Raw genomic sequence first — 15,359 nt, 5'->3', positions numbered from 1 at the left:
ACAGTATGGAGGTTTCAAACCAGCAATTGTACCAGTGGGTATTTACCCCAAAGACACAAATGTAATGATCCGAAGGGGCCCCTGTGCCCCAAAGTTTTAGTAGCAATGTCCATAATAGCCAAACTACGGAAAGAGTCCAGATGTCCACTGACAGATAGAATAGATAAAAATATGGGGGTTGTGTACGTAATACTACTCAGTCATCAATAAAATGACATCTTGCCATTTGCAATGATATCATTGGAACTGGAGAGTATTATGCTAAGTGAAATAAGTCAATCAGAGAAAGTTAATCATATGGTGACACTCATATGTGGAATTTAAGAAACAAACAGAGGATCATAAGGGATGAGGGAAAAAATAGAACAGGATGAAATCAGAGAAGAAGACAAACCATAAGAGTCTTAATCATAGGAAGCAAACAGGATTGCTGGAGGGGAGGCAGGTGAGGGGATGGGGTAACGGAGTGATGGACATTAAGAAGGCCACGGGTTGTGATGAGCACTGAGTATAAGACTGACAAATCACTGACCTCTACCTCTGAAACTATTAATACATCATATTAATTGAATCTAAATTAAAAAATTAAAATTAAAAAAAAAACCTTCAGGGGCGCCTGGATGGCTCAGTGGGTTGAGCCTCTGCCTTCGGATCAGTTTGTGATCCAGGGTCCTGGGATCGAGCCCCGCTTTGGGCTCTCTGCTCAACGGGAAGCCTGCTTCCTCCTCTCTCTCTGTCTGCCTCTCTGCCTACTTGTGATCTCTCTCTGTCAAATAAATAATCTTTGAAAAAAAAAAAAACCTTCAGATTTCTAAGATGAAGAAGTTCTAGAGATCTGTTTCATCACATTGTAAGAATACTTTATAGTATTAAACTATTCACTAAAAAATTGTTTAGATGGTAATTTTTAGGTATTTCTAGCACTATAAAAAAATCAAGTCTATTTCTGTATACCAGCCATACACAAAATAATGTGCAGGGTTTCCATTTGCATCAAGTACTAAAGGAGGGCAAACTGATCTCAAGCCTTTAAGAATGTATACTTCTTTTACATTTATAAAATTTGTTTTTATTTATAAACATACAACTTTATTAAATTGTAAATTAAAATGCAGAAGCGATTATTGATAAGGTCCAAATCAAGGTAACTTTTAATGCAAGGAGAAGAGTTTACTGGTTCACAAACTCAGGAGTTTCTCTGTTAAAATTTCAAACTGACCCCAAACACAGAGAGCAAGGAGGGACCAAACAAAGGAGACCACTCCATGATGGTTGGTGGCAGGTTTAATAAGCAAGAGAACTTACCTATGAGGCTTCTCTTGTGCAACCGCAAAGATGATAGATTTCTGTATCCACCTACCAGAATCTTAAGAGATTATACAAAGGCCTGAATGACATTCAGTCATGTAACACACTGTTCTCTCAAGGCCATGTCCTTGAAGATGGTTCTCAACATGGGAACAACGAACAGTACATACATTCCAAGGAGAGCAAAAAGGGGTAAAGAGCATCTGACTGCCCCAGTTCAGCTCAAAGATCAACTAGTGGTCACACCCTCCTGCTGACATCTTCAGCAGGGCTGCAGCAGCACAGGACAGAAGAGTAGCTTCTGGTGATGCTCTATTTCCCCACATTTGTAGTAGAGACCAAAAAATTTATATTACATTGATTTGATAAGGGTACACCTTGTGTGAATGCATTTTTCTGCATGTGTGTTATTTTTTTTTTACCACAACAAAAATAATTTAAGAAAGAAACTGAGGTGCTGAGACCACATAAGTTTTCTGTATGCACATAACTTCAGGTAGCCAAGCTGAAGAACTCAGGGCTCTAGACTCGAAGTCCCATTTTTGTAGCTACTTGTAGAAATAAAACTTGAGTCATGGACATTAGGTTCTGAAAGTATTAGACTTGGGAAAGATCATAACAACATGTAAGTAAAGATAATCTAAAACATAATTCACAGAAACCAGATAACAGCTCAGGCCAATAAGCACTGGCTGGACATATAAAATGTGCAGACCCTATACTAGACACTGAAAATAGAGAAATAAATAAGACATATTCCCAGCACTTGAGAGTTTTATAATACAGTCAATATGTCATTGTAACACAACATGGTCAGAATTATGACATAAACATGATGTGGAAGCACAGTTGGGAGATCCTAGCATATGTTTGAGTAGGAGGACAAATTCGAAAGGTCGGGGGTTAGTGTCTCCTACTCTGTGATTCATAATTAGAATTAGTTGGGAAAGAGTGGGAAGAGTCTTCAAGCCAAGGAAGATAACAGCAGTAGAGCTGAAATAAAACCTGCAGTATTATGCACATTACAGGATCATGAAATGTATGGTGGTAAGTGGAGAAGAGGAAGCCAGAGGTAAGTAGAGGTCACATAGTGCAGGACCTCACAGGACATTTGAGATGATATAATTCTCCCTGCCTTGAACAGTTTACCATCTCATAGTCAACAAGCAACATCATGCCAACAACTAGCTATCAAGCCTTGGGTATGTCGTGTCTACTGACATTTCAACTAGATAGCTTCCAACATTAATTACTGGTATGTCATTTCAACTAGATAGATTCCAACATCAATTACTCGTAGAAGTGCTTCTAAAATTTTACTAAGCAGTGTCAAAGCTAGCCTTAAGTTTGTCATTAAAACACTTCCATTTCAAAACAAAACAAAAAAGCAATAAAGAGATCCATTCTATCCATCTCACAAAAAAATTGCAAGACTTAAATAAGGAACCACAAATGAAAATGTCTATCAACTGCTTTATTAATTGTAAGAATTACTAAATGCAAACCACAACTATGTGATGTTCAAAATGCCTCAGGCATAATGGCAGTATTTCTTGAGCTCTTATGCTATGCCAGATATTTTACCTATGTTCTCTCATTTAATCCTCAACAGTTTCTACAACTGGCCTTACTGCCTTCATTTTAAATATGAAGAATGAAAGGTTTGCCATATTAAAAAAATATAGCATACAAACTCCATAGCAAGGAGGTTGCAGAACTGATGTGAAGCAGGTCTGTCTGCCCTGAAGCTAATTTTCTTCTTGGGTTTCCAAAGTATTGGGATTCTCATGTAATGGAAAGAACACACTATTTCTCAAGAATTCATATACAAAATTTACATTAAATCTAGTATTTCTTTTCACAATGCTGTATAATGTTTGTTTCACTTTGCATGCTTAGAAAAATAAGAAAACAAGACAATAGTTTTCAGCGACTGAATTACTATTTGTCCAGAAATTATCTGTTCAGAATAAACAAAATTGTATTGACAACTGACCAAGATGTACCCAAAATGCTTTTAAAGCAGTCGTTCTAAGTTTATTCATGTGTTGAAGTAGACACCGGAATACTAACAAAAAGAACAGAGGAAGATAATACTAAGATGAAATGAGAAGCTCTTTAAAATGACAATCCACAAGACAGTCACAGACGCTAACAAATCCTGATTTCTCAAGGATTATTTCTGAGGAAGGAAAATGAAGATCATGAGGCCTTGGTTGTTATTACTGAACAATAAAACAAATCATCAAATAAAACAATCAAGATAATTTCAGTGATTATTCCCAGGAAATGTGACTGTCTGGTTCAGTCATTAATTTTCCCCTGTCTTTAAACCTTTGTTCCTATAAGGAAACCCCCCCACCACAAAAATGTTTTTCCACCCAGATTTAACAAACATTTAATTCTATGGTGAGCCTGTTAGTTTCCAAACCGGCTAAAGGCATGTAATGAGCACGACAGCAGGAAGAACAGGGAATGATGGAGCCAGAGCTATGATACAGGAAATTCATGGAGCAGTTTAAACCTCAATGTAATAGCACTTCTCAAACTTGAGGGTCATCAGAGTCCCCTGCAGGGCTTGTTGAACTTATCCCTAGAGTTTTAGATTCAGTAGGTCCAAGTGGAGCCCAAAACCTTGCATTTCTATTACTTTCCCTGGTAATAAACTGAGAACACTGGTGCTTGTTACTAGAAGTGAAGTTGCCTGTATAACTGTAACCAATATCTAGATTCATTGTTGACAGAGGACTATCCTGCAGGTGCATAGTGGATAGTTAGTAAACAGACATTTTTAGTTATTTGCTAAATGGAAAACTAATCAAACCTTAACGACTGGTAAGGTTAACCGATATGGTTAGCCAGAATTCTAAGTTTGAATTTTTGCCATAATAATTAAAAAAATCATAGCATCTATTTAGAAATTGCTATTTTTTTCCTTTATTTTTTTAAGTAGGCTCCACCCCTAGTGTGCAGCCAATGCAGGGTTTGAACTCACAACCCTGATATCAAGATCTGAGCTGATATTAACAGTCAGATGCTTAACCAACTAAACCACCCAGGTGTGTACATATTTTCCTTTGTATACTTTCATTTAATCTTCATTAAAAATCTAATACATGAAAGCAGTATTTTTACACTGCTTTGTTATCCCCAACTTATAATAACTGTGATTAGAGAGATTCTATCTCTTGCCCAAGTTCACCCTGTTAGGAAGGGATGACAGCAAGCTTTGACCTAAACATTGTGGTTCCAGAGTTGGAACACATTGCTTTATATGTTATGGCCTCCTGAGTAAATGGCACTGTGTCTTTCAGCCACAAAATTATCATCTCAAAATCTAACCCAACATGTGAAACTCTTAAATCTAAAACCAAAACGTGAAATAATTTATGAGAGGACATATGTACAAAATGGCAGAAGATACCAGAACTGCTGAACCATAAGAATGTGTCATGGTTAGGCCACTATGAATTTAAAAAGGGAAAGCTGAGTGTGTAGAAAATTTATCGAACTGATTTGGCCCTCCTTTGGTTGGGATCTTTTTAAGATTTTCTCCAGTTTTACTGAAATTTAAAATTCCATGTTAGATAGAACTTAAGCATGATAACAAAATTGTCCCTGAGCAGTGGATTTAGAAAATGTTCAGAGTATAGAAAGCTCAGTTATGTTCCAGATACTTCAAAGACAGCAGTGTTCAAGGGAAAAGTCAGAGTATCAGCAAGTGGGTACAACACAAGGGCATGGCATCCAGTGCCAGACATAATCAGGAGTCCAGGCAACAGTCACTATTGTCAAGAAGATATCCACATATATTTTGTCTGTATGGTGGATGGAGTAAAACAGGATAAAAAGATTGGAAAGAAAGAAAGAAGCTAATTTTTTCTTAGAACACAGAGATAAAATCACTCAGGAGGAAGTGACAAGAAATATCACTTATCTTAATCATAGGAACTGAATTCCAGGCAAGGTAAAAGATTCATGAATATTTACCTGGGAAGTTATTGGCCAACACTATGAATGCTAACTTGGCTTTGGGGAAACAACAAAGTATTAGAGTTGAATTCTGCCAGATTAAAGAGACAAAACAAAAATCAAGTACGTTTCATACACTCAACTTGCAAGTTATCTACTGTAGGACTGAATTTTCACACATATCTGTGGAAACTATGAAGATTGCAGAACCTAGAAAAATGATACAGATCCTGACACTCTAAATTTGCAAGTAAAATAGTGAAAGGAAGTGCAAATGATCCAGAACCTTCTATGGAGTTGGAGTGCAAAAGGATTGCTATGGCAATCAGTATATCTGAAGGTCAAGTATTAAACTGAACTCAACTTCCCAATCTCCCAAATTTGAAATGAAATATTTTCCATATCCAATACATATAGATAGTAATATACCCTAGAAGGCAATTACAAGAAGCAGGCTTGCAAAGATCTTAAATTTTTAGAAATAAACTCTTCATCTTGGCTTTGGAGTTAGAACAAAAGTAGGGGGTTTTTCCCCCTGGCTTAGAAAGAAAAGAAAAGCATTAAAAATTTTTTTCAATGATTTCTGTCACACACTTAGAAGCTCAGTCAAAAACCCCATCATGTCAAAATGATTGGGACTTACAAATACACATTTCTAGCCACAGCAAACTTTGTAAATTGTGATAAAAATAAATCTCCAGAGTATTTGAAAAATACTCCCACTTATACTATCATATACTAGTACTTACTTTTTTAAAAAACATTAAAAGATTTAGTTATTTAGGAGTAGAATTTCAAGTAAATGATTTGTCAAGACTATGAATAATTTATACTTATTGTTAAAAGCATTACAAAATTGCTTAGAATTCAATCAAACTTATAATCACCCCAAGATCTTCTGACATCAATGACTTGACTTAACCTAGTAAATTCTAAATGTCATAATAGAATATCAACTTGGTACTGTAACCTGAGAAGCTATACCATGGTTTTCCAGAATCACCTATAAGACCTCTCCTTCTAGGAAGATGGATTAAACATACTCTTCCCTATTTCCTAAGCCAAGCGAAACTAAAAACCCAAATAGTATTGATCAAAAGAATCAAACAAACAAAAGAAAATTCTGAAAGGTAAAGAGAAGGCAGAATGGCTAGTGACTTTTGAATCTCAAGGAATCAGACTGTACTTTGTTTCCTGGGTTTTCTTTGTTTCTCTTATCTACCAGGTTTGGCAAACAAAAAACTGTTCTACCTAGTCAAAGGACCAAGAGAGGTCTAGCAAAATTTCTTTTTCAATCTTTTAGCAATAACCACTCCATTTTAGCAAAATACAACAGAAAAAGATTCTGCCCCACTTCTACCCCCCACCAATAAAGACTTGGTGGATAGCCTAGACTTCATCTCTTGTTAGACTGAGATGAGACACCCCCACCATACTCACTGGAATAGTGAGAAAGCCAAGCAGGGACCCTAGATTTATACCTTCACTGCCCTGTAACAAGGCATCCCAACCATCACCAAACCCTCCACCTCCTTCAGGGTGGTGTCACAAGAAGCTGAGGAAAAAGCCAAGACTTTCATCCCTTCCACACAGTAAGAGATCCCTCCTCCTGCAATATCAATGGCAATCACATGAATAAGCAGAATCCTACCTCAACCCAGAAGTAATAAAAAGTCATCTAAGGTGGGTACCAATGGAAGCCAAATAGGAATCCGTATTTCTACCTTGCCTGACAATAATGAGACAGTTCTCTCGCTTTTCCTGTTAGAACAGTGTGAGAAGAAGCCAGACAAGACAGGTATAAATAAAATCTAGAGCCTCAAAATAAAATGCTTAAAATATATACTGAAAAATCACTTCTCATACCAACAACCAAGAAGATCTCAAACTGAATGAAAAAAAAAAAAAAAGGCAATCAGCAAATGCTAATACCAAGGTGAAAGAGAAGTTAGAATTATCTGAAACACATTTTTTAAAAGATTCTATTTATTTCTTTGACAGATAGGGAGAGAGCACAAGTAGAGCACAAGGCAGAGCAGCAGGCAGAGGGGAAGGAAGAAGCAGGCTCTCCGCTGAGCAGGGAAGCCTGATGCAGGGTTTGATCCCAGGATCATGACCTGAGCCAAAGGCAGCCACTCAACTGACTGAGCCATCCAGGCACCCCTTGAAATACATTTTATTTTTTATTTTATTTTTTGTTTTGTTTTTAAAGTTTTTTAAAAAATTAATTTATTTGATGGACAAAGATCACAAGTAGGCAGAGAGGCAGGCAGAGAGAGAGGAAGAAGCACGCTGCCAGCTGAGCAGAGAGCCCGATGTGGGGCTCTATCTCAGGACGCTGGGATCATGACCTGAGCCGAAGGTGGAGACTTTAACCCACTGAGCCACCCAGGCGCCCCCTGAAATACACTTTAAAACAACTATCACATGCAACTCTTATATGGAATATAAGGAATAGCACACAGGACCATTGGGGAAGGGAGGGAAAACTGAATGGGAAGAAATCAGAGAGGGAGACAAACCATGAGAGACTCTGGACTCCAGGAAACAAACAGAGGGTTAGAGAAGGGAGGGGGTTCAGGGGACAGGGTAAGTGGGTGATGGGTATGAAGGAGGGCATGTGTTGTGATGAACATGGGGTGTTATACACCACTAATGAATCACTGAACACTGTATCAAAAACTAATGATGTACTCTATGTTGGCTACATGAACATAATTTAAAAAATAAAAATAAAATAAAACAACTATTATAAAAATGACTCAATGTGGGATGCCTGGGTGGCTCAGTTGGTTAAGCGGCCGCCTTCGGCTCAGGTCATGATCCCAGCATCCTGGGATCAAGTCCCACATCTGGCTCCTTGCTCGGTGGGGAGCCTGCTTCTCCCTCTACCTCTGCCTGCCATTCTGTATGCCTGTGCTCACTCTCTCTGACAAATAAATAAATAAAATCTTTGAAAAAAAAAATGACTCAATGAATAATTGTGAAATATATTTCAAATACATGAAAGTCTCAGGAAAGAAACTAAAAGTTATAACAAAGAAACAGAAGACATAAAGAAGAACCTAATGGAAATTTTAGAACTGAAAAATAGTAGCAAAAAAATTTCAATGGATAGGCTCAACAGCAGAATGGGAAGACCAGAGAAAGAAGCAGCTAGAAGGTAAATTAATAAAAATTACTCATTCTGAATAGAGAAAAAACAGACAGAGAAGTGAACACAGCCTTGGGGACCTATGGGACTATACCAAAAGATCTCTGCGTTCGTATAAACAAAATAGCAGAAAAAAATAGAAAAATGCATGACTGAACAAATAATTGAAGAAATAATGACAGAAACTCAAATTTGGTACAAGGCACCAGCCTAGAGATTCAAGAAGACCAAGTCAAACACGTGAACACTAAACAGCATAAAGTCCAAGAAATCCACCCAAGACACACCATAGTAAAAGGTGCTGAAAAACTAAAGACAAAGAGAAAGCCTTGAAAGGTATGAGAAACGTAGTTCTACCTAAAAGGGAAAAGAGATTTTCAGATTTCCTACCAGAAACCATGGAAGCCAGAAGAAAGTGGCACAGCATCTTCAAGTGCTGAAAGAAATTAACTGTCAACTCAAAATCCATCTTCTAGCAAAAACTTCCTTTAGGAATGAAAAGGGAAATCAAGACAGTCTCCAATAAATGAAAACTAATAATTTATTGGCAGCAGAAATACCCTCAAAGAATGGCTCAAAGTTCTCTGAACAGAAAGGAAACAAGAAGAGGTCTCAGAATCTCTGTACATGAAGAGAGTAACAGCCCAGAGGGCAGAAGCAAGAACCATCAGGTACTATTGCCAGGTCTGGAAACCTAACCTGCTAAATTTTCAAGTTACTTTGGCTGGTGACTCCTTTTTTCCTTCCATTTTCTCCTTTTTTAATGGATGTTTTTAAAATTGGTATTGTATTCTTGTCCCACCATTGTACTTTGGATGCAGATAGCTTGCTTTCTAGTTTCACAAGTCCACAGGACCCTCTACAGGCAGAGAGGAATTCTGCCCTAGGAGCATAATACTTAAGAGTCTCATCTACACCTAACTGAAATGAGTTAAATGGTGAGAGCTAGGATTTTGGGGCTGATGAGATTTAGATGACACTTTGGACTTGGAACAGATGATGTGATGGGTTTACACTTTTGAATATGCTAGGATAGGATGAATGTATTTTAGGTATGGGAAGATATGAATCATTTGGATATGGAGGACAGGGAACAGACAATTCCCATGAAGGAATGGGTCCTACGTCATAAGAAAAGCAGGTGACCTCCAAAAGGTGGAAAAGTCAAGGAAATATATTTTCCCCAAGAACCTCCAGAAAAAAATGCAGCCTTATTGATACCTCACAGTTTTTAGCCCAGTAAAATTGATTTCAAACCTCTGACCTCCAGAACTATAAGTTAATAAATTTGTGTTGTTTTCTTTTGGTCAATTTGTAATTTATTACAACAGCAATTAGAAACTAAAACAACCAGGAAGAAGTAAAGTGAGAAGCAAAAATATGGCATATTCTTTCTCTTCTAAAAGTTCCAAATTATGTTTGATGGATGAAACAAAAATTAGAAGACTGCTTGATGTGGTTTTCAATATATAGTAATTTTTTTCAGGTTATTATAAACAAGGGAAGCTAAAGGGTATACAAGAAGTAAGGTGTCTATACTGCACTAGAACTGCTAAAATAACCAGCAGACTCTGATGAGTTACATATATATATAATCTTATACCTAGAGCAACCACTAAAAGACCCATATAAATAAACTTGAAAACACTATAGATAAATCAAAAGAGAATTCTAAAAAAAAAAAAAATGCTCCAATAACTACATGAAGGAATAGAAAATGAGAAAGTAACTGTAAAGAATAAAGAGAAAATTAAAATTAAAATAGCAGACTTGAACCCTAACACATGAATAATTATATTAAATGTAAATTATGTAAATATACCAGTTAAAGACAGAAACTGACAAGGTGTATTAAAAACACGACCCAACTATACGCTATAATTCTCTAAACTGCACCAAATTTCTGCAGAAATTCACTTCATATATATGTATATAGACAAAGTTAAAGTACAAAAAAATGGAAAAACATGTAAAATGAAAATATCAAAATAAAGCACAACTAGCTATATTAATATCAAATGAAGTAGACTTCAAAAGCAAAGGAAATTAGCAAAGAGAGTGATGTTACATAATAGTAAAGTGTCAGTCCACCAAGAAGACACAGCAATCTTAAATATGTATGCATCAAAGAATAGAGTTGTGAAATATGTGAAACAAAAACAAGTAGAACTGAAAGGAAGAAAGAGATAAATCCACAATTACAGTTGGAGATGTCAACACAGTGTCTTAACATTAAAAATACAAAAACAAAAAAAACCTTAGATATAATATTTTCAAGAATATAGAAAATGTCAATACCAACCAGCAGTATCTAATGAACATTTACAGAACATTCCACCCAACAAAAACAAAATACAGGGGCGCCTGGGTGGCTCAGTGGGTTAAGCCGCTGCCTTCGGCTCAGGTCATGATCTCAGGGTCCTGGGATCGAGTCCCGCATCGGGCTCTCTGCTCAGCAGGGAGCCTGCTTCCCTCTCTCTCTCTCTCTCTCTGCCTGCCTCTCCATCTACTTGTGATTTCTCTCTGTCAAATAAATAAATAAATTTAAAAAAAAAAAATACACACTATTTTTCAGTGACCATGGTCCAAGATAGACCATGTAACCAGACTTACAGTAAGCCTCACCAAATTTATAAGGGTTGAAATCAAACAACATACGCTCTTTAACCATAATGAAATCAAATCAGAAATCAGTAACAGAATGACAACAGGAAAACCTTGAAATGTTTGGAAACTAATGAATGCAACTATAAATAATCCACAAGTTAAAAGGAAGTCTCAAAGAACCTAAAAATATACATTGAACCTAATAAAAATACAACATATCAAACTTTGTGGGGCACCATTAAAATAGTACTGAAAGTCAAAAAAATTTTTTTAAAGATTTTATTTATTTATTTGACAGACAGAGATCGCAAGTAGGCAGAGACACAGGCAGAGAGGAGGCAGAGAGGAAGAAGCAGGCCCCCTGCCGAGCAGAGAGCTTGAAGTGGGACTTGATCCCATGACCCTGAGATCATGACCTGAGCCGAAGGCAGAGGATCAACCCACTGAGCCACCCAGGCGCCCCAAAAGTCAAATTTATAAACTAAACACATCAGTGAGAAAATAAAACAAGTCTAATATCAACAGTCTAAACTCCTAACTTAAGAACTTAGAACAAACAAACAAACAAAAAAGGCAAATTAAATTCAGAGCAAGCAGCAGTAAGGTAATCTGAAGAGCAGAAAGCAAAGAAATTTTAAAAACAAAAACAGAGAAAATTAAAGAAACAAAAAATTGGATCCTTGTGACAAACGTTTAGCAAGACTGACTAATAAATTAAAATGAAGATGCAAATTATGAATGTGAGGAGTAAAACAGGTAGTATCACTGTAGACCTTCAACACATCAAAAAGGGCATCTAAGGAAATACTACCAACAACTATATATGTAAATCTGGCAACTTAAATATAATGACGGATTTCTTTAAAAAAAAAAAATACAAACTACCACAACATACCTGATATGAAAGAGATCATTTGACTAATTTGTCCTGTAACAACTTCAGAAATTAAATTCAGAATTCAAATACTCACAAAAAAGAAACCTCCAGGACTAGGTGGTTTCACTGGAGAATTGTACCAGATGTTTAAGAAGAATTAACAACCAATGCTACACAATCTCTTTCAGATAATGGAAAAGAAGAAAACACTTCCCAATTCACATTAGGAAGCTAGTATTACCCTTATACCAATACAAAACAAAGAATACAGAAAGAAAAAAAAAATAGACTAAAACCAGTATCTCTCAGGAGATAAATGCAAAATCCCTTAACATAACATTAGCAAATAGAAAGTAACACAATATTTAAAAAAATTAAACACTAAGTGGAGATTATAACAGGATGCAAGGTTGGGTCAGTATTTGAAAGATAATCAATATAATATAACATTTAAACAAGCTAGAGAAGAAAAATCCCAATGATCCTATAAATCAATGAAGAATAAGCATGTGATTGCAATGTTTTATATCAATTAGATCTCAGTTTTTAAAAAGAAAGAAAAGCATTTGGAAAAACTCAACACCCATTAATAATAAAAACTTTCAAAGAAATAGGAATAAAAGGGAACTTCTTCCAAGTGATAAAGAGCATGAACAAAAAGCCTTTAATAAGCATTATACTTAATGGTGCTAGACTAAATTCTTTCCCCTAAGATGTGGAAGAACATAAGGATGTCCACTCTCACAACTCTTCTTCACCATATACTGGAAGTTCTAGCCAATGAATTAAGGAAATAAAAAGCATACAGATTGGAGAGGAAAAAATAGGGGTGCCTATGTGGCTCAGTTGGTTAAGAGTCTGCTTTCGGCTGAGGTCATGATCCTAGGGTCCTGGGATCGACCCCTAGCTTGGCTCCCTGCTCAGAGGAAGTGGGTTTCTCCCTCTCTCGGCTTATGTTCTCTCTCAATCTCTCTCAATTAAACAATTAAGCAAATAAAATCTTTTAAAAAAAGGAAAAGAAAAAACAAAACTGTGCCTATCTGAAGATGGCTTGAGTGTACATATAAAATATATTAAGAAATCTACAAAATTTCTTAGAACAAATGAGTTCAGTAAGATCACAGGATACAAGATAGGATACAAAATTCAGTAGCATGTCTACATACTAGCAATGAACATGTAGGCAACAAAATCAAAAATTCAATACCATTCACAATCACTAAAAAAAAAAAAAAAATAACTGTATAGATCTAACTAAACACAGTCTTGCACATTGAAAACTACTAAATGCTGGTGAAAGAACTCAATGAATATATAAACAGAGATAATGTGATCATGGATTGCAAGACCACATGTCATTTTTCTCCAAATTAATATATATTTATAGCAAGATATTTTTGTAAATATAGACTAAATTTATATATCAAGGCCAAAAAATTCCAACTACTAAAACAATTTTGAAAGACTAAAATGGAAGTAATCTGTGTGATTTCAAAATGTATGTAATTATAGCAATCCAGACTGTGTGATATTGTCAGAGGGACAGGCAAAGATCATTAGAACAAAATAGAAAACTCAGAAATAGACCCACATAAACATATTCAATGATTGGCCAAAGTTCAATAGCAATTTAATGGAGCATAGATAGTCTTTTCCACAAACGATGCATAAGTAAGCCCCACATCCCCAAAAGCATCTTTTTTTTTTTTTAATATTTTATTTATTTATTTTTTTTGATAGTGAGAAAGAGAGAGAGAGTGCACACACAAGTAGGGGGAGCAGCAGGCAGAGGGAGAAGCAGGCCTTCTGCTGAGCAGGGAGCCCGATGCGGGGCTCGATCCCAGGACCCTGGAATCATGACCCGAGCCGAAGGCAGACACTTAACGACTGAGCCACCCAGGTGCCCCTCCCCGAAAGCATCGTAACCTAAGTCTCACCCCTTATACAAAAATGAACTCAAAATGGGCTAGCAACAAACATCAAAAGTAGGGCTATAAAACATTTAGGGAAAACATAGAAGAAACTGTTCAGAATCTAGTGTCAAGCAGTTATTAAATATAATGCCAAAAGCAAGATCAATAAAAGAAAAAGTTGAAAAGTTTGAATTCATCAAAATTAATAACATTTCCTTTGTGAAAGAGCCTAGAAAGAGGATGAAAAAAACAAGATATAGCCTGGGAGAAAATATGTGGAAACCAAGACTACTATATAAAACATATAAAGAACCTTCAAAATTCAACAGGAAAAGAACAATCCAAAAATGTGTCACTAAAGAAGACACACAGATGTCAAATAAGCATACGAAAACGTGCTCTACATCATATGTCATAAGGGAACTGCAAATTCAAAAGAGATGCAACTACACATTAGAAAGGCAAAAATCTGAAACTCTACCAATACCAAACGCTGGTGAAAAGGTAAAGCAACAAGAACTCCTACCTTGCTGATGGGAATACAGAACTGGTACAGCCACTTTGGAAGATAATCTGGTGGCTTCTTACAAAACTAAACACACTGTTACCATGTACTCCATGGTATTCACCCAAGGAGGTAAAACCTTATGTCCACACAAAAACTCGCCCACAGATGTTTATAGCAACTTGATTCATAATTGCCGAAAGTTGGAAGCAAACAAGATACTCTTGGGCCCCTGGGTGGCTCAGTGGCTCTGCCTTTGGCTCAGGTCATGATCCCAAGGTCCTGGGATCAAGCCCCACATCGGACTCTCTACTCAGCGGGGAGCCTGCTTCCCTTCCTCTCTCTCTCTGCCTGCCTCTCTGCCTACTTGTGATCTCTGTCTGTCAAATAAATAAATAAAATCTTTCAAAAAATAAATAAATTTAAATTAATTAAATTAAATTTAAAAAGATACTCTTCAGCAAGTGAATGGATAAACTGTGATACATCCAGACAATGGCATACTATTCAGCGCTAAAAATAAATTAATTAATTAATTTAATTTAATGAGCTATTACCTTAAATTTTTATTGCTAAGTGAAAGAAGCCAATCCGAAAAGGTTACATACTCTATAATTCCAACTATGTAACATCCAGAAAAAGGCAAAACTATAGATGGTAAAAACATCAGTGTTTGCTGGGTGTAGAGGGTTAATGAGAGGGATGAATAGGCAGAGCACAGAGGATTTTTAGGACAGTAATAACATTTTGTGATATTATAATGATAGTACAGGTCATTAGATATTTGTCCAAACCCATAGACTATATAACACTAAGAGTGAATAACAATGTAAACTACAGACTTAGTATATGATTATGTGTCAATGTAGGTTCAGTAATTGTAACAAATTTACCACCCTGGTGTAGTATGTTGATTAGGGAAGGCTGTGATGGGTAGCTGCAGGGAGTTTACAGGAAGTCTCTGTGCCTTTCTTTCAATTTTTCTGTAAACCTCAAACTGCTCTAAAAACTCCAATTAGAAAA

General features: G+C 36.3%; 1 long non-coding RNA gene across 2 annotated transcripts in view; it reads right to left on the bottom strand.

The window, feature by feature from the left end:
- LOC309870975 overlaps positions 1–14,389 on the bottom strand; it is a 219,333-nt gene extending 204,944 nt beyond the window's left edge. The window contains exon 1 of one of the 2 annotated variants that reach the window (XR_014314915.1): positions 14,358–14,389. This is a non-coding gene — a long non-coding RNA (uncharacterized lncRNA). The remainder of the gene's footprint in view (positions 1–14,357) is intronic. The other variant, XR_014314916.1, reaches the window with a different exon arrangement.
- Positions 14,390–15,359: the final 970 nt, after the last annotated feature.

Source organism: Mustela nivalis (genome assembly GCF_964662115.1).
Source record: "Mustela nivalis genome assembly, chromosome: 8".
In the NCBI taxonomy this organism is placed as follows: Eukaryota; Metazoa; Chordata; class Mammalia; order Carnivora; family Mustelidae; genus Mustela; species Mustela nivalis.
This window is presented reverse-complemented; position numbering and strand designations above follow the sequence as displayed.